This window comes from Schistocerca piceifrons, chromosome 7 (assembly GCF_021461385.2).
Source record: "Schistocerca piceifrons isolate TAMUIC-IGC-003096 chromosome 7, iqSchPice1.1, whole genome shotgun sequence".
Lineage (NCBI taxonomy): Eukaryota > Metazoa > Arthropoda > Insecta > Orthoptera > Acrididae > Schistocerca > Schistocerca piceifrons.
In genome coordinates this window covers 555,526,360-555,548,769 of record NC_060144.1, presented here as the reverse complement: position 1 = coordinate 555,548,769, position 22,410 = coordinate 555,526,360, and the positions used below count along the sequence as shown (strand labels likewise).

The 22,410-nt window shown below is 43.1% G+C and overlaps 1 protein-coding gene and 1 long non-coding RNA gene across 2 annotated transcripts in view; one reads left to right on the top strand and one right to left on the bottom strand.

Moving 5' to 3' along the window:
- LOC124804624 overlaps window positions 1–21,717 on the top strand; it is a 55,922-nt gene extending 34,205 nt beyond the window's left edge. The window contains exons 3-4 of the long non-coding RNA XR_007017356.1: window positions 15,764–15,977; window positions 21,300–21,717. This is a non-coding gene — a long non-coding RNA (uncharacterized LOC124804624). The remainder of the gene's footprint in view (window positions 1–15,763; window positions 15,978–21,299) is intronic.
- The window catches only part of LOC124804622 (DNA repair and recombination protein RAD54-like), a 40,389-nt gene that overhangs the window by 1,893 nt on the left and 16,086 nt on the right, over window positions 1–22,410 (bottom strand). The gene's annotated exons all lie outside the window — the stretch shown is intronic.

Genomic DNA, 22,410 nt, shown 5'->3' with positions numbered 1-22,410 from the left:
ATTTATTTCCTGTATTTTCTTTATTGCATCACAGTTCAAGTGTGAAGGTGTCTTTGCTGACTTAGCAGACCAATCCTAGCATGAAACATGTGGCCACACAGATTACACATAATAGAGAATGGAGGGCATGGCTGGATTTGGCAAAGTTTGCATCTCTGACATATCTCTTTTCAAGTCTTTATTGTTCCACTAAAAATGTAAAACAGCAGGTGAAATAGTTGTGGACCAATGAGCAAAATCTGCTGTGGTGCACCAGTTACTAGGGTCAATGTTTAGATTCTTTAGGTTGTTCGTGAATTGACCCTTAAAGTGTTTTAGAGGAGCATCACAATACCTTCTACCTGTACTCACTTCACTATACAGAAGTTGTCTAGAAAGTTGGTTGGATGGGGGTTAAAGGACTAAACAGCAAGGTCATCAGTCCCTCACCCCATGGGTAGTTATCTGGAGATATTGACGTCTACCAGGAACATGTTCTGGTGATGAAAGTATGTAAGAGCAATAAAATTCAGGCACTGAAGGCAATAATGATGCCAAAGCTGAGAAATGATTTACCGAGATGTATATGGATCAGACCAGTTTGTAGGTGAGAGCAAGTGAGAGATCCAAAGGCGAAAACAGTTACAGAGTACAGTATGCTTCCTAGCTGGGAGATTCGGAACAGTAAAAGTGAGAAGGCTGAGAGTGTAACAGACCATCAATTAAAGAATAATATGAGAGAAGTAAGGATGTAGAGGCTTATCTCACTAGGGGTAAGATAGATACAGCCTAAGGAAAATTAAAGAGACCTTTGGAGAAAAGAGAGCCACTTGTATGAATATCAAGAGCTCAGATGGAAACCCAGTTCTAAGCAAAGAAGGGAAAGCAGAGAGGTGGAAGGAGTATGTAGAGGGTCTATACAAGGGTGATGTACTTGAGGACAATATTACGGAAATGGAAGAGGACGTAGATGAAGATGAAATGGGAGAAACGATACTGTGTGAAGAGTTTGACAGAGCACTGAAAGACTTGAGTCGAAACAAGGCCCCGGGAATAGACAACATTCCATTAGAACTACTGATGGCCTTGGGAGAGCCAGTCCTGACAAAACTCGGAACAAGATGTACGAGACAGGCGAAATACCCTCAGACTTCAAGAAGAATGTAATAATTCCAATCCCAAAGAAAGCAGGTGTTGACAGATGTGAAAATTACCGAACTATCAGTTTAATAAGTCACAGCTGCAAAATATTAACGCGAATTATTTACAGATGAATGGAAAAACCAATAGAAGCCGACCTCGGGGAAGATCAGTTTGGATTCCATAGAAATGTTGGAACACGTGAGGCAATACTGACCTCACGACTTATCTTAGAAGAAAGATTAAGGAAAGGCAAACCTACATTCCTAGCATTTGTGGACTTAGAGAAAGCTTTTGACAATGTTGACTGGAATACTCTCTTTCAAATTCTGAAGGTGGCAGGGGTAAAACACAGGGAGCAAAAGGCTATTTACAATTTGCACCGAAACCAGATGGCAGTTATAAGAGTCGAGGGGCATGAAAGGGAAGCAGTGGTTGGGAAGGGAGTGAGACAGGGTTGTAGGCTCTCCCCGATGTTATTCAATCTGTATACTGAGCAAGCAGTGAAGGAAACAAAAGAAAAATTTGGAGTAGGTATTAAAATGCAGGGAGAAGAAATAAAAACTTTTGAGGTTCGCCGATGACATTGTAATTCTGTCAGAGACAGCAAAGGACTTGGAAGAGCAGTTGAACGGAATGGACAGTGTCTTGAAAGGAGGATATAAGATGAACAGCAACAAAAGCAAAGCGAGGGTAATGGAATGTAGTCGAATTAAGTCGGGTGATGGGGAGGAAATTAGATTAGGAAATGAGATACTTAGAGTAGCAAAGGAGTTTTGCTGTATGGGGAGCAAAATAACTGATGATGGTCGAAGTAGAGAGGATATAAAATGTAGACTGACAATGGGAAGGAAAGCGTTTCTGAAGAAGAGAAATCTGTTAACATCGAATAGATTTAAGTGTCAGGAAGTCATTTCTGGAAGTATTTGTATGGAGTGTAGCCATGTATGGAAGTGAAACACTGACAATAAATAGTTTGGACAAGAAGAGAATAGAAGCTTTCAAAATGTGGTGCTACAGAAGAATGTTGAAGATTAGGTGGGTAGATCACATAACTAATGAGGAAGTATTGAATAGGATTGGGGAGAAGAGAAGTTTGTGGCACAACTTGACCAGAAGAAGGGATCGGTTGGTAGGACATGTTCTGAGGCATCAAGGGATCACCAGTTTAGTATTGGAGGGCAGCGTGGAGGGTAAAAATCGTAGAGGGAGACCAAGAGATGAATACACTAAGCAGATTCAGAAGGGTGTAGGTTGCAGTCGGTACTGGCAGATGAAGGAGCTTGCACAGGATAGATTAGCATGGAGAGCTGCATCAAACCAGCCTCAGGACTGAAGACCACAACAACAACATGAGAGAAGTAGATATGTAAGCAAGTCGGTATCCCCAGGGCTCTGCATATGATGGGGGCTGACCCATTCCCAGCCATCCTACCTCTGATTCATTACTGTCGAGGCGTTTAACAGCACCCACTACTCAACAGAGTGCAACCCCTAAAATGGAAAGTAGGATATGGCAGAAAAAAAGGGAAATCACATCAAAAAGCAATTAAAACACAGGAAAAAAGGGCTGAAAGAGGCAGCTGATAAAAGAAGTAGGATCGAGGGTCCCTCTAGACCCAGCGTGTAGTGTGAGACGCTCTAACACGAAACATCCTGCCTCTGCCATGAAGGTAGTTCAAAACTTTATACCCGAGAATAAAAACCACATTCATGAAGAAAACAGAGAAGCAGCAACTGTCTGTGACTCATCTGCCAATACTAGAGGCAAAGAATTTGTAAGACTACACTTAGCATGAAAAGCCACAAAGAGGGAGGGGTGGGGGGGAAGGCATTGCACCAGGATAAGAGCTACTGCCTGCTGTAAGGCCTCACAACCACACAGCGGGGGTGGCTTGTTACATAAAATAAAACTATGGGTATTGGTACAATCAGTGCAGAGATGACATAGGACAGTAGATTCCTGCGGAGGAATGGAAGGTGGTGTGCCTTGATAGTGTGAATTTATGTTTTGTTTTGGTTTATTTTAGGCTGCGAAAACAACTAGGGTCATATGCACCCGTGTCAGGATGTAAAACATGAAGACGATAAAAGGAATTAAAAATGGCTACACATTACGCCCAATCGACTGAAGCAAAGACAGCTAAAAACACAGACTTGGAGAAAGGTCCATAAAATACAACATAGAGAAACAGAGGTTCTGAACTAAAGATTGAATGTTCTTTACCTTATTGCTAGGACATAGTGTGGTAAAGAGAAAGTGCAAGAAATCTGTGGCTGTAAGGACAATGTTTGTAAGATATTCTACCTGGTCATCATAAATGGGGAAATGTTGTTTGTCAAAGATCACCAGGAAGGAGTAAAGCCTCCAGTCGGCCCTAGAAAGCTGCCATTTGTGTGTGCATGTAGCTGGGTTAGGAGTCGCCATCAGATAGCACACAGGAAATGGTCACTCGAGTACGTGTCAGAGAGAGAAGACCACTCGAGACTATGGGCAAGCTGGGTAGTGCAGAAGGATAGGTCCAAATGGGAATAGGTGTGAGTGGAGTCTGAAAGGAATGCGAGTGCTCCCGTGTTAAGGCACATGAGGTTAAGTTGATTGAAAAGATCAGCCAAGACGGCACCTCTCTGAAAGGTTTTGGCAGAACCACAAAGGGCATGGTGTGCATTAAAGTCATTGAGCAGCACAAAGGGTTGAGGGAGTTGCCCAATAAGCTTGAGGATGTCTGCCCTGCTTACATCGAATTATGGAGGGATGTAAACAGTACAAAGGGAAAAGGTCAAGTGAATAAGGAAAATGCGGACTGCAACAGCTCGAAATTGGGTAGTCAGGGAGAAGGGTTGACTATGATCATCATCCCGGATGAGCAGCACGACCCCCATGAGATGGAATGCTGTCCTTGTGGGTAAGTTCAAAGCAGACTGGGAAGAAATGCGAGAGCTCAAAGTGGTCATGAGGATGCAATTTTGTTTCTTGGAGGCAGAAAACAAGAGGATGTTGCGATTCTAAGAGCTGCGGTAAGTCCTCTTTGTTAGATCGAAAGCCATGAACGTTCTACTGCAGGAGTCATGACGAGGAAAGGACTGGAGGGAAAAAATGAAGGGGAGTCATCTCAGCCTTCAAAGATGCACTGCTACAGGGTGCAGAGGCTGGAGGATCCTGCTCCATGAAATCTACAGAGGCATCAGCATTCTCCTTATGTAGGTCTGTGGAGTCCAGAGCAGAAAAATGGTTGGTGGTGCACCAGTGGCAGGGAGGTTGGCCAGGCGAGGGCACCACATGACGACACTGTCAAAGAGGATCTCTGAGTCAGCAAAGGAGAAGACCATTTGCCTTTGTTTAACTTCTTGGAGCCTTTACAGTTGGCAGAGGAAGATCCAGATGTTTGTTGACTGGAGGGACAAAGGAAATTTTTTTGGGAGTATTCCTTTTGTTTCTGGCCTGCCAGTTGTGTAGCAGGTGACTTCACCTCCTGAGGCAAACGCCTGGTGGTTTGTTGCACAACTGGAGGAGGAGACAGGGATGCTGCCATGACTCTGGGCGATTTCACAACCATGGTGCTGGATTCAAGGTCACATGCCTGTGTGGCTATGTTCTTCGTGGAGCAAGATGTAGCATGAACAATACTGTAGTGTTGGATGGTGGAATGCAGGGTTTCTGACTAGCCAGAAACTTCAGTGACCAGGTAAGGCACCTTTTCCTTTACCTGGATATTATGGATGGCCTGCTCATCAAGACACACGTGACAATCTCTGGAGGAGGTGGCATGGTCGCCATTGCAGTTGATAGTTAGTTAGATATTTGGTTGCATGTTTCCTTGATCAATCGCACAGTACTGTAGCTGTTATGATATGGAACGTGTCAAGTGCACAACACACACATATGAAAAAAGATTTTTTATATATATATATATATATATATATATATATATATATATATATATATATATATATATATATCTAAAAAGAAAGATGATGAAACTTACCAAACAAAAGCGCTGGCAGGTCGATAGACACACAAACAAACACAAACATACACACAAAATTCTAGCTTTCGCAACCAATGGTTGCCTCGTCAGGAAAGAGGGAAGGAGAAGGAAAGACAAAAGGATATGGGTTTTAAGGGAGAGGGTAAGGAGTCATTCCAATCCCGGGAGCGGAAAGACTTACCTTAGGGGGAAAAAAGGACAGGTATACACTCGCACACACACACATATCCATCCACACATACACAGACACAAGCAGACATTTGTAAAGCTTTACAAATGTCTGCTTGTGTCTGTGTATGTGTGGATGGATATGTGTGTGTGTGCGAGTGTATACCTGTCCTTTTTTCCCCCTAAGGTAAGTCTTTCCGCTCCCGGGATTGGAATGACTCCTTACCCTCTCCCTCTCGCACACACACACATATCCATCCACACATACACAGACACAAGCAGACATTTGTAAAGCTTTACAAATGTCTGCTTGTGTCTGTGTATGTGTGGATGGATATGTGTGTGTGTGCGAGTGTATACCTGTCCTTTTTTCCCCCTAAGGTAAGTCTTTCCGCTCCCGGGATTGGAATGACTCCTTACCCTCTCCCTTAAAACCCATATCCTTTTGTCTTTCCTTCTCCTTCCCTCTTTCCTGACGAGGCAACCATTGGTTGCGAAAGCTAGAATTTTGTGTGTATGTTTGTGTTTGTTTGTGTGTCTATCGACCTGCCAGCGCTTTTGTTTGGTAAGTTTCATCATCTTTCTTTTTAGATATATTTTTCCCACGTGGAATGTTTCCCTCTATTATATTCATATATATATATATATATATATATATATATAAAAACAAAGATGATGTGACTTACCAAATGAAAGTGCTGGCAGGTCGACAGACACACAAACAAACAAACACAAACATACACACAAAATTCAAGCTTTCGCAACAAACTGTTGCCTCATCAGGAAAGAGGGAAGGAGAGGGAAAGACGAAAGGATGTGGGTTTTAAGGGAGAGGAGGGGGAAAAAAGGACGGGTATACACTCGCACACACACACATATCCATCCACACATATACAGACACAAGCATGTCTGCTTGTGTCTGTATATGTGTGGATGGATATGTGTGTGTGTGCGAGTGTATACCCGTCCTTTTTTCCCCCTAAGGTAAGTCTTTCCGCTCCCGGGATTGGAATGACTCCTTACCCTCTCCCTTAAAACCCACATCCTTTCGTCTTTCCCTCTCCTTCCCTCTTTCCTGATGAGGCAACAGTTTGTTGCGAAAGCTTGAATTTTGTGTGTATGTTTGTGTTTGTTTGTGTGTCTGTCGACCTGCCAGCACTTTCATTTGGTAAGTCACATCATCTTTGTTTTTAGATATATATTTCCTACATGGAATGTTTCCCTCTATTATAACTATATATATATATATATATATATATATATATATATATATATATATATATATATATACACGGTTATAATAGAGGGAAACATTCCACGTAGGAAATATATATCTAAAAACAAAGATGATGCGACTTACCAAACGAAAGCGCTGGCATGTCGATAGACACACAACCATACACACAAAATTCAAGCTTTCGCAACAAACTGTTGCCTCAGCAGGAAAGAGGGAAGGAGAGGGAAAGACGAAAGGATGTGGGTTTTAAGGGAGAGGGTAAGGAGTCATTCCAATCCTACAATCCCAGGAGTGGAAAGACTTACCTTAGGGGGAAAAAGGGACAGGTATACACTCGCGCGCGCGCCCACACACACACACACACACACACATATCCATCCGCACATATACAGACACAAGCAGACATATATAAAGGCAAAGAGTTTGGGCAGAGATGTCAGTCGAGGCGGAAGTACACAGGCAAAGATGTTGTTGAATGACAGGTGAGGTATGAGCGGCGGCAACTTGAAATTAGTGGAGGTTGAGGCCTGGTGGGTAACGGGAAGAGAGGATATATTGAAGGGCAAGTTCCCATCTCCAGAGTTCGGATACGTTGGTGTCAGTGGGAAGTATCCAGATAACCCGGACGGTGTAACACTGTGCCAAGATGTGCTGGCCGTGCACCATGGCATTTTTAGCCACAGGGTGATCCTCATTACTAACAAACACTGTCTGCCTGTGTCCGTTCATGCGAATGGACAGTTTGTTGCTGGTCATTCCCACATAGAAAGCTTCACAGTGTAGGTAGGTCAGTTAGTAAATCACGTGGGTGCTTTCACACGTGGCTCCGCCTTTGATCGTGTACACCTTCCGGGTTACAGGACTGGAGTAGGTAGTGGTGGGAGGGTGCTTGGGACAAGTTTTACACCGGAGGCAGTTACAAGGGTAGGAGCCAGAGGGTAGGGAAGGTGGTTTGGGGATTTCATAGGGATGAACCAAGAGGTTACGAAGGTTAGGTGGACGGCGGAAAGACACTCTTGGTGGAGTGGGGAGGATTTCATGAAGGATGAATCTCATTTCAGGGCAGGATTTGAGGAAGTTGTATCCCTGCTGGAGAGCCACATTCAGAGTCTGATCGAGTCCCGGAAAGTATCCTGTCACAAGTGGGGCACTTTTGGGGTTCCTCTGTGGGAGGTTCTGGGTTTGGGGGGATTAGGAAGTGGCTCTGGTTATTTGCTTCTGTACCAGGTCGGGAGGGTAGTTGCGGGATGCGAAAGCTGTTTTCAGGTTGTTGGTGTAATGCTTCAGGGATTCAGGACTGGAGCAGATTCGTTTGCCATGAAGACCTAGGCTGTAGGGAAGGGACAGTTTGATATGGAATGGGTGGCAGCTGGGCAGCTGTCATAGAGGAGGTACTGTTGCTTGTTGGTGGGTTTGATGTGGACGGATGTGTGAAGCTGGCCATTGGACAGATGGAGGTCAACGTCAAGGAAAGTGGCATGGGATTTGGAGTAGGACCAGGTGAATCTGATGGAACCAAAGGAGTTGAGGTTGGAGCGGACATTCTGGAGTTCTTCACTGTGAGTCCAGATCATGAAGATGTCATCAATAAATCTGTACCAAACTTTGGGTTGGCAGGCCTGGGTAACCAAGAAGGCTTCCTCTAAGCGACCCATAAATAGGTTGGCATACGAGGGGGCCATCCTGGTACCTATAGCTGTTCCCTTTAATTGTTGGTATGTCTGGCCTTCGAAAGTGAAGCTGAAGCCCAGGCTATCCGTGACCTGAAGCCTCACCGTTCCATCGTCATTATTCTGGCGGACAAGGGTTCCACGACCGTGGTACTTGATCGTCTGGAGTATGTGGGTGAGGGACTGCGTCAGCTTTCAGTCTCTTCCATCTACTCAATCTCCCACTTCCAGCTCCACTCCCCCCAAAACCTCAAAATTCTAATCAACACAATCTGGAACCACAACACCCCAATTCAGTAGTTAACCTTTCCTCCAAACCTCTCTCCCAATCCGAAACCTCTGTCCCATCCAAAGGCCTCACCTTCAGCCCTACTCCCAGATTCAACCAAACAGCTCTCATCAAAGATTTACTGTCCTACACTCGTACTCTCTGCTGAAAATATCACCTTGCCACGAAGAAAAATAATCCTGATCCTACTCCTAATGATCTAACTCCCCAAGACACTATCCAAATTGAACCCCACCTGGAACAGTTCTGTCCTCCGTCACAGCGGGACCCACCTCCTCTTCCTCAAAATCACCCTCCTCCAAACCTTCCAGGAATTTCTCAATTCCTGCCTTGCCTCTCAATCCTTCTTGAAAAACCTAATCCTACTCCCAACATCACCACAGCTGAAGCCCGGGCTATCCGAGATCTGAAGGCCGACCGATCCATCGTCATTCTTCTGGCGGACAAGGGTTCCACGACCATGCTACTTGATCGTCGGGAGTATGTGGCCGAGGGATTGCATCAGCTTTCAGACAACTCTACATACGGAGTTTGCCAAGGTAATCCCAATCCTGATGTCCAGACGGAGCTTCAAGGAATCCTCAGAACCTTAGGCCCCCTTACAAAACCTTTCACCTGACTCCATCAACCTCCTGACCCCACCAACACCCCACACCCCTACCTCCTACCAACTTCCTACAATTCACAAACCCAATCATCCCGGCCACCCCATTGTAGCTGGTTACCAAGCCCCCACAGAACATATCTCTGCCTATGTAGATAAACACCTTCAACCCATTACATGCAGTCTCCCATCCTTCATCAAAGACACCAACCACTTTCTCGAATGCCTGGAATCCTTACCCAATCTGTTTCCCCCGGAAACCATCCTTGTAACCATTGATGCCACTTCCTTGTACACAAATATCCCGCACGTCCAGGGCCTCGCTGCGATGGAGCACTTCCTTTCACGCCGATCACCTGCCACCCTACCTAAAACCTCTTTCCTCATTACCTTAGCCAGCTTCATCCTGACCCACAACTTCTTCACTTTCAAAAGCCAGACATACCAACAATTAAAGGGAACAGCCATGGGTACCAGGATGGCCCCTTCATACGCCAACCTATTTATGGGTCACCTAGAGAAAGCCTTCTTGGTTACCCAGGCCTGCCAACCCAAAGTTTGGTACAGATTTATTGATGACATCTTCATGATCTGGACTTACAGTGAAGAAGAACTCCAGAATGTCCGCTCCAACCTCAACTCCTTTGGTTCCATCAGATTCACCTGGTCCTACTCCAAATCCCATGCCACTTTCCTCGACGTTGACCTCCACCTGTCCAATGGCCAGCTTCACACATCCGTCCACATCAAACCCACCAACAAGCAACAGTACCTCCCTTATGACAGCTGCCCAGCTGCCACCCATTCCATATCAAACGGTCCCTTCCCTACACCCTAGGTCTTCATAGCAAACGAATCTGCTCCAGTCTTGAATCCCTGAACCATTACACCAACATCCTGACAACAGCTTTCGCATCCCGCAACTACCCTCCCGACCTGGTACAGAAGCAAATAACCACAGCCACTTCCTCATCCCCCCAAACCCAGAACCTCCCACAGAAGAACCCCAAAAGTGCCCCACTTGTGACAGGATACTTTCCAGGACTCGATCAGACTCTGACTGTGCCTCTCCAGCAGGGATACAACTTCCTCAAATCCTGCCCTGAAATGAGATTCATCCTTCATGAAATCCTCCCCACTCCACCAAGAGTGTCTTTCCGCCGTCCACCTAACCTTTGTTACCTCTTGGTTCATCCCTATGAAATCCCCAAACCACCTTCCTTACCCTCTGACTCCTACCCTTGTAACCGCCTCCGGTGTAAAACCTGTCCCATGCACCGTTCCACCACTACCTACTCCAGTCCTGTAACCCGGAAGGTGTACACGATCAAAGGCGGAGCCACGTGTGAAAGCACCCACGTGATCTACCAACTGACCTGCCTACACTGTGACGCATTCTATGTGGGAATGACCAGCAACAAACTGTCCATTCGCATGAATGGACACAGGCAGACAGTGTTTGTTGGTAATGAGGATCACCCTGTGGCTAAACATGCCTTGGTGCACGGCCAGCACATCTTGGCACAGTGTTACACCGTCCGGGTTATCTGGATACTTCCCACTAACACCAACCTATCAGAACTCTGGAGATGGGAACCGCCATTCATACCTCACCAGTCATTCAACAACATCTTTGCCTCTGTACTTCCGCCTCGACTGACATCTCTGCCCAAACTCTTTGCCTTTATATATGTCTGCTTGTGTCTGTATATGTGCGGATGGATATGTGTGTGTGTGTGTGTGTGTGTGTGTGCGCGAGTGTATACCTGTGCCTTTTTTCCCCTAAGGTAAGTCTTTCCGCTCCCGGGATTGCAGGATTGGGATGACTCCTTACCCTTTCCCTTAAAACCCACATCCTTTCGTCTTTCCCTCTCCTTCCTCTTTCCTGATGAAGCAACCGTGGGTTGGAAAAGCTTGAAATTTGTGTGTGTGTTTTTTGTTTCTGTTAACTTACTAACGCTTTCATTTGGTAAGTTAAAAACAAAGATGATGTAACTTACCAAACGAAAGCGTTGGTATGTTGATAGAGACACAAACAAAAACAAACATTAACACAAAATTCAAGCTTTAACAACCCACGGTTGCTTCATCCGGAAAAAGGCAAGGAGAGGGAAAAATGAAAGGATGTGGGCTTAAGGCAGAGGGTAAGGAGTCATTCCAATCCCAGGAGCGGAAAGACTTACCTTAGGGGGAAAAAAGGACAGGTACACACACACACACACACACACACACACACACACACACACACACACACATCCATCCGCACATATACAGACACAAGCAAACGTGTGTGTGTGTGTGTGTGTGTGTGTGTGTGTGTGTGTGTGTGTGTGTGTGTGTATACCTGTCTTTTTTTCCCCTAAGGTAAGTCTTTCCGCTCCCGGGATTGGAATGACTCCTTACCCTCTCCCTTAAAACCCACATCCTTTCGTCTTTCCCTCCCCTTCCCTCTTTCCTGATGAAGCAACCGTGGGTTGCGAAAGTTTGAATTTTGTGTGTGTGTGTCTATCAACATACCAATACTTTCATTTGGTAAGTTACATCATCTTTGTTTTTAGATATATTTTTCCCACGTGGAATGTTTCCCTCTATTACACACACACACACACACACACACACACACACACACGCTATACGTTGTTCCATCTCTGAATGAGCAGATCCATTATTTGCACCTGCAAATCTGCACCTGGGACTGTCAAAGCAAATGTGGGGTGAGTAATTGCTTATCTAGTCCAATAGTTGGCCAGTTAATTCCCTGATATAACCAAATGACCTGGGACCCAGAGAAAGGCAGCTGACCACACAGTACAACTAACATTAGAGAGACGGCCATCAATAGAAGATACTGCAAGCTGACAAGAGGAATGGTGATTAGTGGGCTGGAGACTGCTAACTGAGCCACTGTAATTTATAACATGGTTACTGGAAGCTTATTTAATAAATATGAGGGCTTTGTTAATGCCTATCAGCTCCACCACATGAACAGTACTGGTTCCCAATAACAAATGTTGTTCCTGACCAGCAGGAAAAGTAAGACCTTATCCCTTTCTATCCATGGTTTTAGACCTGTCAGTGTAAATAATGGTAGCACTGACTGCCTTGGAGAACTCACTGGAAAGGATGCTGAAAAGCCATGGGGGGTGGCTGAAATTTTAGGACTGTGGAATAGACTGGCTCTAGTTCCTGGCCTTGGCACAAACCACAGAGGGGTGTGTGGAAAAACACAGTGTGTGCTTTCTAAGGAGGTAGGCAGAGGTCCTGGCAGAGGGCTGCAAGGCACATTCCAACTGGTAATCCAACCTGAGATGCATGTCAGGGGGTTGATGCCCCTTGTATGAAAAAAGAATGCTGATAAGGTAGATGCTGAGAAAACTGTTAGGTGGTGACTGCATAAGTGAGCATCAGTTGGTACCGTCGAAGCTGAAGGGGAAGATTCCCACTTCAGCAAGTGGACTATCTATGGCACTAGTCCAGAAGGCACCAGCGTCCAGTTGAATGCAACGGTGATGGACTGGGTCTACCACCAGTTTCAAAGGTGCTACTGAGCCATAAACCTGGCAACCATGGTCCAGTTGGGATAAGACCAGGGACCAGTAAATATGAAGAGTAGCATGATGCACACCCCAAGACGTGTGGGAAAGGAAGCTCTGTATGCACCTAGTCCCTGGTTCATAAATATGGGGCAGGCAAGTAAGCGTTTATTAAAGCAGATGCCAAAAAACTGGACAGCGCAACCATGTCCAAGTGCTGCATACCCATTTAGATTTCTGGGTCAAGATGGACAATGGTTTGATAACAGAAATGCATGACACACATTTTTGCAGAAGAGAATTGGGAACCATGGGAAAGGCCTGGCTTAAGGAATGGGTTGCTTATACTATCATGCCATTGTGGAAGGAAGACACTTTTGAGCCAAGTATGGCTGAAGAGCCTGGGTAGATGTAGCTTCTGAGTAACAATCACATGTTGAATCTGAACTGAATCAGGGCTTGGGGACTTATAGTGAGATGCACCAAGAGCCAGGAGCAGCTCCTAGTGTGAAATGTTCATTATATAAATCAGCTTGGCAGGGGGGTGAAACATAGGAGGATGTCTTCAACTTGTTATTTCTGTGTTGAAAGGTAGCCAGGTAAGAAGAGGATGCCAGTGCTGCCACAAAGTGGGTCACAGGGTGTTCAGCATGAACCAACACATTGGTCCAAAGGCTACCCTGAAGGACAAGTCACAGAACAGCGTGGCAGCCCAAAAAACTACAAAGCTTTGCTCAAACCTGTGAGAAAGAGGGTTATGTTCCCAAGGATGAGATGTAGTGCTCCAAGTATTCCTCCTTATTGCACTTCATAAGATAGTGAGCATTAGTATAGAGTCGCTTGAAAGTGAGGAGAGCAGCTTTTGGAGGATGCCGACTGAGACGTTGCAGGGCCTTATGGTGAGCTTAAATAGCTGTTGTGACATCTTTGGTCCACCATGGGACTGGCTGGTGGTGGAGCATGCCTCTAGAAAGAGGAACAGCAGTTCCACTGGCATGGGTAACTGTGTCGGAAATGTCTCGCACAACCTCATCGATGCAATGTGAAAGAGGAGTGAAGGTGACAGCATGGGTATACATTTGCAAGTTCACTTTTTTTAGCCAGTAAAGTAATACATGTGTAGAAGGACCCTATTTAAAAATGCATCAAAATATAATAGTTAGACCACAGTCTTCAACAATGGCAGCTTATGGTCCTCATTCCCTGCCACTGTTCCTCCCACTAATGCATTACTGTGCCTCTCCAGTGAGGAGCATGATAACCACACATTGACAATATACCGTTATTTACAGATGTTTTCTGTGTATGTTGCTGCAAATTTCTAGTTTTTGCATTAAGCAGTCCTGCTGTTTCCTTTTTCTCAGAAAGCCAGTGTGATGTGGTCATGCTTCTTGGATGAACAGCATCTCATCAAGTCAGCAATAAACATTTGCCTTTTCCAACAGATTAATCTGGCTTTAATATATTTTGACATTATCTGAGAATTAATTTGTCTACACTGATGTAAGAAGTCGCATGCAACTTCATACACAACATATTACATACTACTATATGCAAAACAAATGCTGTTAGTTTTAAAATGGAGGCTGAAAAGACAGTACCTCCAAGATCACAAAAAAGTAAAAAACAACACTGTCGATACTGGATGCATACTCCTGAGATGTACCATAAAAGGTGCTTTTTGTCTTCTCTGCAATTATTTCAAGCGCATAGGTAGAATGCTTTGATCAGTTATAAGAGATTAAATAGAAGTAATGGAGGCAAGTTTTTGTTAGGGCATACCCATGAAAAGAAAAATCACTTTAAGGTATGTATTTACAAATAGTTTTACTAGCTTTCTGCAGCCGCAAAGCAAAAGTACCAAAGATATGAACTAGACTTTGATAGTGCCATTATGCAAGTATAGAGAAGTTTCCAAAAAATTCAGTTCTTTTCTTATTGTGAAAACACATATTTAAAAAATATATAACATAAAATAATAACAATTAATAAAGTAGTCTTAGGCTGTTGTTATAGTGTTGCAAGTTTTATTGCATGTTCAATATCGAGACACTACATCTCATCTTCAGATATACCTTAGTACATATCTAATCGACAGTCACATCTCAAATTCCCATATCAGCAAGTTGTCAACTGAAATACCAGTAACTACACCCTATGTCCGCATCATGCAAGTGACATTACACCAGTGCCCATCAATACTTCAGTTGACTGCTTGTTGTGATCTGGGAATTAAAATATAACCATCGATCAGATGTGTACTAAGGTGAAATTGATTATTCAATAAAACTTTTAACACCAGAACTGCAGCCTGAGGCTATTTTATATATTGTTATTACTATTTGCAGTTTCACCATCCACTACAATGAAGAATGAATGTGTGTATAATATAAAATATTTCAAACAGTGGAAAATCCAGGATGGAATGTAACAATATTATGAGAAGGAAAGTTGCTACTCACTATATAGTGGAGATGCTAAGTCGCAGATAGGCACAACAAAAAGACTCTCACAATTAAAGCTTTCGGCCATTGGCCTTTGTCAACAACACACATTCTCTCTCTCTCTCTCTCTCTCTCTCTCTCTCTCTCTCTCTCATGCAAACACAACTCGCATACTCAACTGCAGTCTCAGGCAACTGAAACATTTCAGTTTTTTTTTTTTTTTTTTTTTTTAAATATATACACCAAAGCTCTCAAAATCTTGCAAATTAATATCTCAGAGCATAGCACAATACTCCGGCTGGATCAGTTTTATCATTTGTATTTTATCATTGGGCATGGAATAATATTATATCTTCTGAAAATTGTCCAGACGGACATTAGGAACAGCTTGTCTGATTCATAGTACTCTCTCTTGTCTCTTGACTTTAAGTGGGATTCTACTTCAACACCAATTTCATTCTCAGTGTGTAGATATTTTTTGGTTTGTGAGTACAATGAGTTGAAAACTGGTATTTTTACAGTTAGTGGTTTAGTAGGACACACAATATTGGACGCAATTGTGCCACTTTCTGTTGACGTCTTAAGAAAAAGGAGTTGTTCGAGAAATATAAACATTTTTCTTGGAGTGGTTGCACAATTTTGTTTATTTTTTAATTGCCTTTTTCTCTCAAGTTGCAACTGCAAGTAATGGAAACACTTCTTCCTTCCAGGAATCTAGTTTTAGGATGCAGATTTTGTGATTTTTGGCACTATTTTAAAATTGGGAGGAATGCTGTTTGCACTACAATATGGCAAGTTTGTTACGCCATATTGACGGAAGTGACTCATGTATGGTTACAGGATCCTACAGATATAAAATGGAAAAACATTTGACATGTGCACACAAGTCCTGAATCTGTACAGGTGCAGTAAAGTAGAAAGCAAGTAAGTATCAGCCAGCCACTTCATAGTGATTTGCGGCACTATAATTACAAAACATATTATTCAACTGCATTGCTTGCTGTTTGTGACACAGATTACAAATTAATTTTTGTTGGTGTTGAGGATTTGTCGAAAGTTCAGGTGATTCTTCAATTTTTGAACTGTACGAAGAGGGACTGAAAATAACTCTCCAGTTTCTACAGCGAGAGCTACACATAGCTGTATGTATTCATTGCGGCCCCAGCCTCAGCTGAGGCTTTTCCCCTTTTAGAATATCTGATGCATCCATATTCTGAAAATATTTCAAATCCTTTATATAATAAGTTCAATTTTAGCTTAAACCATACTCAATGATTCACCAAACTTACTTTAGAGATTTTACCTAGTAAATGATGGATTATTTATTGTTCACTAGGTATACAAATCAGTTCTGCAATCAATATTGTAACAATCCATTGTGTTTTACATAACTCCACTTATGTAAGAGATAGGATTAGAGAAGATGACAGTGAGCAATATTTTCAACCATCATGTGAAATCCTAAGAGATCACTGAGAAACGTCTTATGTCAGGCAGTTCATAGTGGTTTCTTTGCTTAGTATTACTGAGGAATGCCAAGTTCTATGGAAAAGCAAACAAATGAAGCTAAATCAAATCCAGAAACTCATGTACAATCTACAGGCACTTCTGAAAATACACAACTAATTTACAAGTGCTTCCTTTTCCTTGTTGTTGTTGATGATGTTGATATTGTGGTCTTCAGTCCAGAGACTGGTTTGATGCAGCTCTCTATGCTAATCTATCGTGTGCAAGCTGCTTCATCTCCCAGTACCTACTGCAACCTAAATCCATCTGAATCTGTTTAGTGTATTCACCTCTTGGTCTCCCTCTTCCATTTTTACCCTCCACACTGCCCTCCAATACTAAATTGGTGATCCCTTGATGCCTCAGAATATGCCCTACCAACCAATCCCTTCTTCTAGTCAAGTTGCACCACAAATTTCTCTTCTCTCCAATTCTATTCAATATTTCCTCATTAGTTATGTGATCTACCCATCTAATCTTCAGGGTTCTTCTGTAGCACCACATTTTGAAAGCTTCTATTGTCTTCTTGTATAAACTATTTATCGTCCCCACTTCATTTCCATACATGGCTACGCTCCATACAAATACTTTCAGAAACGACTTCCTGACATTTAAATCTATACTCGATGTTAGTAAATTTCTCCTCTTCAGAAACACTTTCCTTGCCATTGCCAGTCTACATTTTATAGCCTCTCTACTTCGACCATCATCAGTTATTTTGCTCCCCAAATAGCAAAACTCATTTACTACTTTAAGTGTCTCATTTCCTAATCTAATTCCCTCAGCATCACTCCATTTAATTTGACTACATTTCATTATCCTTGTTTTGCTTTTTTTGATGTTCATCTTATATCCTCCTTTCAAGACACTGTCCATTCCGTTCAGCTGCTCTTCCAGGTTCTTTGCTGTCTCTGACAGAATTACAATGTCATCGGCGAACCTCAAAAGTTTTTATTTCTTTTCCATGAATTTTAATTCCTACTCCTCATTTTTCTTTTGTTTCCCTTACTGCTTGCTTAATATACAGATTGAATAACATCGGGGATAGGCTACAAACCTGTCTCACTCCCTTCCCAACCACTGCTTGCTTTTCATGCCCCTCGACTCCTACAACTGCCATCTGGTTTCTGTACAAATTGTAAATAGCCTTTCGCTCCCTGTATTTTACCCCTGCCACCTTCATAATTTGAAAGAGAGTATTCCAGTCAACATTGTCAAAAGCTTTCTCTAAGTCTACAGATGCTAGGAATGTAGGTTTGCCTTTCCTTAATGTCTCTTCTAAGATAAGTCGTAGGGTCAGTATTGCCTCACGAGTTCCAACATTTCTATTGAATCCAAACTGATCTTCCCCAAGGTCGGCTTCTACCAGTTTTTCCATTCGTCTGTAAAGAATTCGTGTTAGTATTTTGCAGCCGTGACTTATTAAACTGATAGTTTGGTAATTTTCACATCTGTCAACACCTGCTTTCTTTGGGACTGGAATTATTACATTCTTCTTGAAGTCTGAGGGTATTTCGCCTGTCTCATACATCTCGCTCACTAGACGGTAGAGTTTTGTTAGGCCTGGCTCTCCCAAGGCTGTCAGTAGTTCTAATGCAATGTTGTCTACTCCCGGGGCCTTGTTTCGACTCAGATCTTTCAGTGCTCTGTCAAACTCTTCATGCAGGATCATATCTCCTATTTCATCTTCAACTACATTCTCTTCCATTCCATAATATTGTCCCAAAGAACATCACCCTTGTATAGACCCTCTATATACTCTTTCCACCTTTCTGCTTTCCCTTCTTTGCTTATAACTGGGTTCCCATCAGAGCTCTTGATATTCATGCAAGTGGTTCTCTTTTCTCCAAGGGTCTCTTTAATTTTCCTGTAGGCAGTATCTATCTTACTCCTAGTGATATGCACCTCTACATCCTTACATTTGTCCTCTAGCCCTCCCTGCTTAGCCATTTTGCACTTCCTGTCGATCTCGTTTTTGAGACGTTTGTATTCCTCTTCGCCTGCTTCATTTACTACATTTTTGTATTTTCTCCTTTCATCAGTTAAATTCAATAACTCTTCCGTTACCCAAGGATTTCTATTAGCCCTAGTCTTTTTACCTACTTGCTCCTCTGCTGCCTGCACTATTTTATCTCAAAAAACTACCCATTCCTCTTCTACTGTATTTCTTTCCCCCATTCTTATCAATCGTTCCCTAATGCTCTCCCCGAAACTCTCTACAACCTCTGGTTCTTTCAGTTTATCCAGGTCCCATCTCCTCTAATTCCCACCTTTTTGCACTTTCTTCCGTTTTAATCTACAGTTCATAACCAATAGATTGTGGTCAGAGTCCACATCTGCCCCTGGAAATGCCCTCTCCCACTTTTCTACAGACTCCAACCCACCACCTCTTTCCTTGAACACCATACAAACTACATCCATATGAGTAACTACTTCATCCTTGGAGTGAAGGGTGAGAAATCTGCAGCACATCCACGAGAATCTGCATGGCACACTTCAATGCCAAAAAATGGTTCAAATGGCTCTGAGCACTATGGGACTTAACTTCTGAGGTCATCAGTCCCCTAGAACTTAGAACTACTTAAAACAAACTAACTAACCTAAGGACAGCACACACATCCATGCCCGAGGCAGGATTCGAACCTGCGACCGTAGCAGTCGCTCGGCTCCAGACTTTAGCGCCTAGAACCACTACTTCTATGTCAACCTATTTATGGGCCATCGAGAAGAAACCCTCCTACTCACATAAAAATCCCAAGCTTTTTGTCTGGTTCAGGTACATTCATGATTTGGAACTAGGGCCAAGATGCACTACCCTCAATCCTCCAAGGCCTCAATACCTCTTCCACTCACTTCATGCAGTAATTCTAAGCCTGGAGTGCCACATACCATTTACCTCCACCCCCTGGTGGCTCCATCCAAACTTTTCATATTAAGACCACTTTCAACATTACTTGCTGCCATCCTTCTCACATTAAAAAGTCTCTCCCATATAGAATATCTACTTGTGAATGTGATTCTGCAGTGATAAGTAATCTCTTGCCTAGAATGCTGAAGATCATACTACGGCCTTCACAGACTGGCTTTACCTAAATACGACCATAATTCTGTGACCACCCTAGTAGCAAACTGTGAAGCAGCATCCCCTCACCACCAAATATCATCTCTGACAGGAACAACTTAACCATATCCTTTGCTGGGGCTTTGACTATGTGTTGTGCCAGGAAATGTGTAACATCCTACCCACAACCCTGCAAATACAGTATACTGCAACTCACCCAGACTAAATAATATACTGTTCCACCCTTATGTTACATTTATTCCCAAACCCATACCTCTGCAGAACACCCAAGCACAAGACCTGTCCAATAAATAAATACATACATACATCCATACATACAACTGACTCCAATCTATCCTATCACTTCAAAGGTAGGGACACACGTGACAGCAGTCATGCTATGATGTAATTTTTTTTTATGTGAGCATATCACTAACCAGTTGTCTAACAGAATGAACAGCCACTGCCCAACTGAAATCAAGAACTAAGTTGATCACCTGGTGGTGAAGCACAGTGCTGAACATAACATGCCTGATTTCAAAGTCTGTTTCGCAACCTGTCATCTGGACTGTTCAGTCCCAAAGCAAGCTTGTCTGTGTTACATGGATGGGAGTTGTCTTTGCAACATTTACTTTGATATTGTAATCCTCCTGGCCTTGATCTCTGTTAGCCCCTGCCCCACACCCACCTCCTCTCATCTTATGACCCTAATTTAATTCATTCTGCATTCACGCTCTCATATGAATAATCTGCATCTCCCAACATTTTATGTCCCCTCTGCTCGCAATCCACAGCGAGCTTCACAGACAACTTCCGCTCTTTAGAGGCATAACAAGCCACATTCTTATTTCAGGTGCCTACTGCCTCTGTTTCCCAGCCATCAGCCACACTTCTCTAGCTCTCACACCCTGCATCCACCTCCTTTCTCCCCTCACCCACTTAACCTGACACAAACCCCGCACATCCGCTGAGCTGCAGTTCTGGATCAATGTAGTCAGCTGGGTCAATGTAGCCATGCAGGTGTATGTGTGTGTATTTGTATTCTGTGGCTCTGAAGGAGAAAACTAACAAGGTTCCTCATCTTGTTTATGAGCCTGACAGTGACTCAACATATCAACAATTTGTTGACTTGTTACTGTTGCTCCTTAGATTATTTATATTCCACCACGGACTTTCCAATAACTTATTTGATGTGGATTATGGTACCTTCGGTGTTCTTGCAGGTGGGAAATTATTCTTGGCCTCTAAAATTTCCAAGGTGAAAGTAAATCTCTCTGGATAGTTAAACCGAAGGGAACAACATTTTGTATAAGTATATGAGTTACAAATGACTTAATTTCATTGAAAGGGGAGCAACAATACAATATGCAGGAGATTGTCACTACCAGACAGAACTGGTAGTTCATTTCACCATCTTGATTCCAAAGACTAAATATGGGATAGTTATTAAAAGTACTTGTTGCAAACTTACTCCCTTCACCATGAACAGTGGCAGAGAACTTAAGTCCTATAGGCAAAGTGAAGAGTTCTTACCCTAGCACAGAGGCAGTGTTAACATGGGTGAAGTATTGCTTTTTATTATAGTGTTCTTTATGTGGTTTTTTAAAAGTAACCATGTTGTGTTTCTTTCAGCTGAATAATTTGGAGTACTATGCTTTTATCAAAATGATTTGTTTTAGATGGCTTATCCATTATGGAAGTTCATCTAAGGCTTGTGAAGGTGTATAAGGAGTCTGCCCTTTCATTTCCAACTGTTATGAAAAAGGAACTGAATTCAAATGTGATCATATTTTTCATTCTGAAAATCCGCATGAAGAACATCCCAAAAGTGCAACCTTAGATGAAGATATCTAGAATGTGTCCAATAACATTTTGTGTTTTTTAGTGATGTCTTATTCGAAGAAAGCATACGTTAGATGAAGAATGAGTCAATCTGTAATAGTTTAAATTTGAGAGAGCTTTGTGCCAACCAAAAGCAGATGAAAAACACGTATCTCAGCAACACTATGTGATCAAAAATATCCAGACACCTGGCTGAAAATGATTTACAAGTTCATGGCACCCTCCATTGGTAATGCTGGGGTTTGCCCACCCTCAGCCTTGATGGCAGCTTCCACCCTTGCAGACATACATTCAATCAGATGCTGGAAGGTTTCTTGGGGAATGGCAGCCCATTCTTCACGGAGTGCTGCACTGCGTAGAGCTACCGATATCGGTCGGTGAGGCCTGGCATGAAGTCAGCATTCCAAAACATCCCAAAGGTGTTCTACAGGATTCAGGTCAGGACTCTGTGCAGGCCTGTCCATTACAGGGATGTTATTGTCATATAACGACTCCACCACAGGCCGTGCATTATCAACAGGTGCTCGATCGTGTTGAAAGATGCAATTGCCATCCCCGAATTGCTCTTGAACAGCGGGAAGCAAGAATGTGCTTAAAACATCAATGTAGGCCTGTGCTGTGATAGTGCTACACAAAAAAAAACCAAGGGGTGCAAGCCCCCTACATGAAAAATATGACCGCACCGTAACACCACCACCTCCAAATTTTACTGTTTGCACTACACACACTGGTAGATGGCCACCAAGTGAGACATCGTTTGGCATTTACTGGCATGATGTGAGGCTTACGAGGAGCCACTTGACTATGAAATCAAAGTTTTCTCACCTTCCACCAAACTGTCATAGTACTTGCAGTGGATCCTGATGCAGTTTGGAATTCCTGTGTGATGGTCTGGACAGATATCTGCCTATTCAACTGTCAGCGGTCTCTGTCAGTCAACAGACGAGG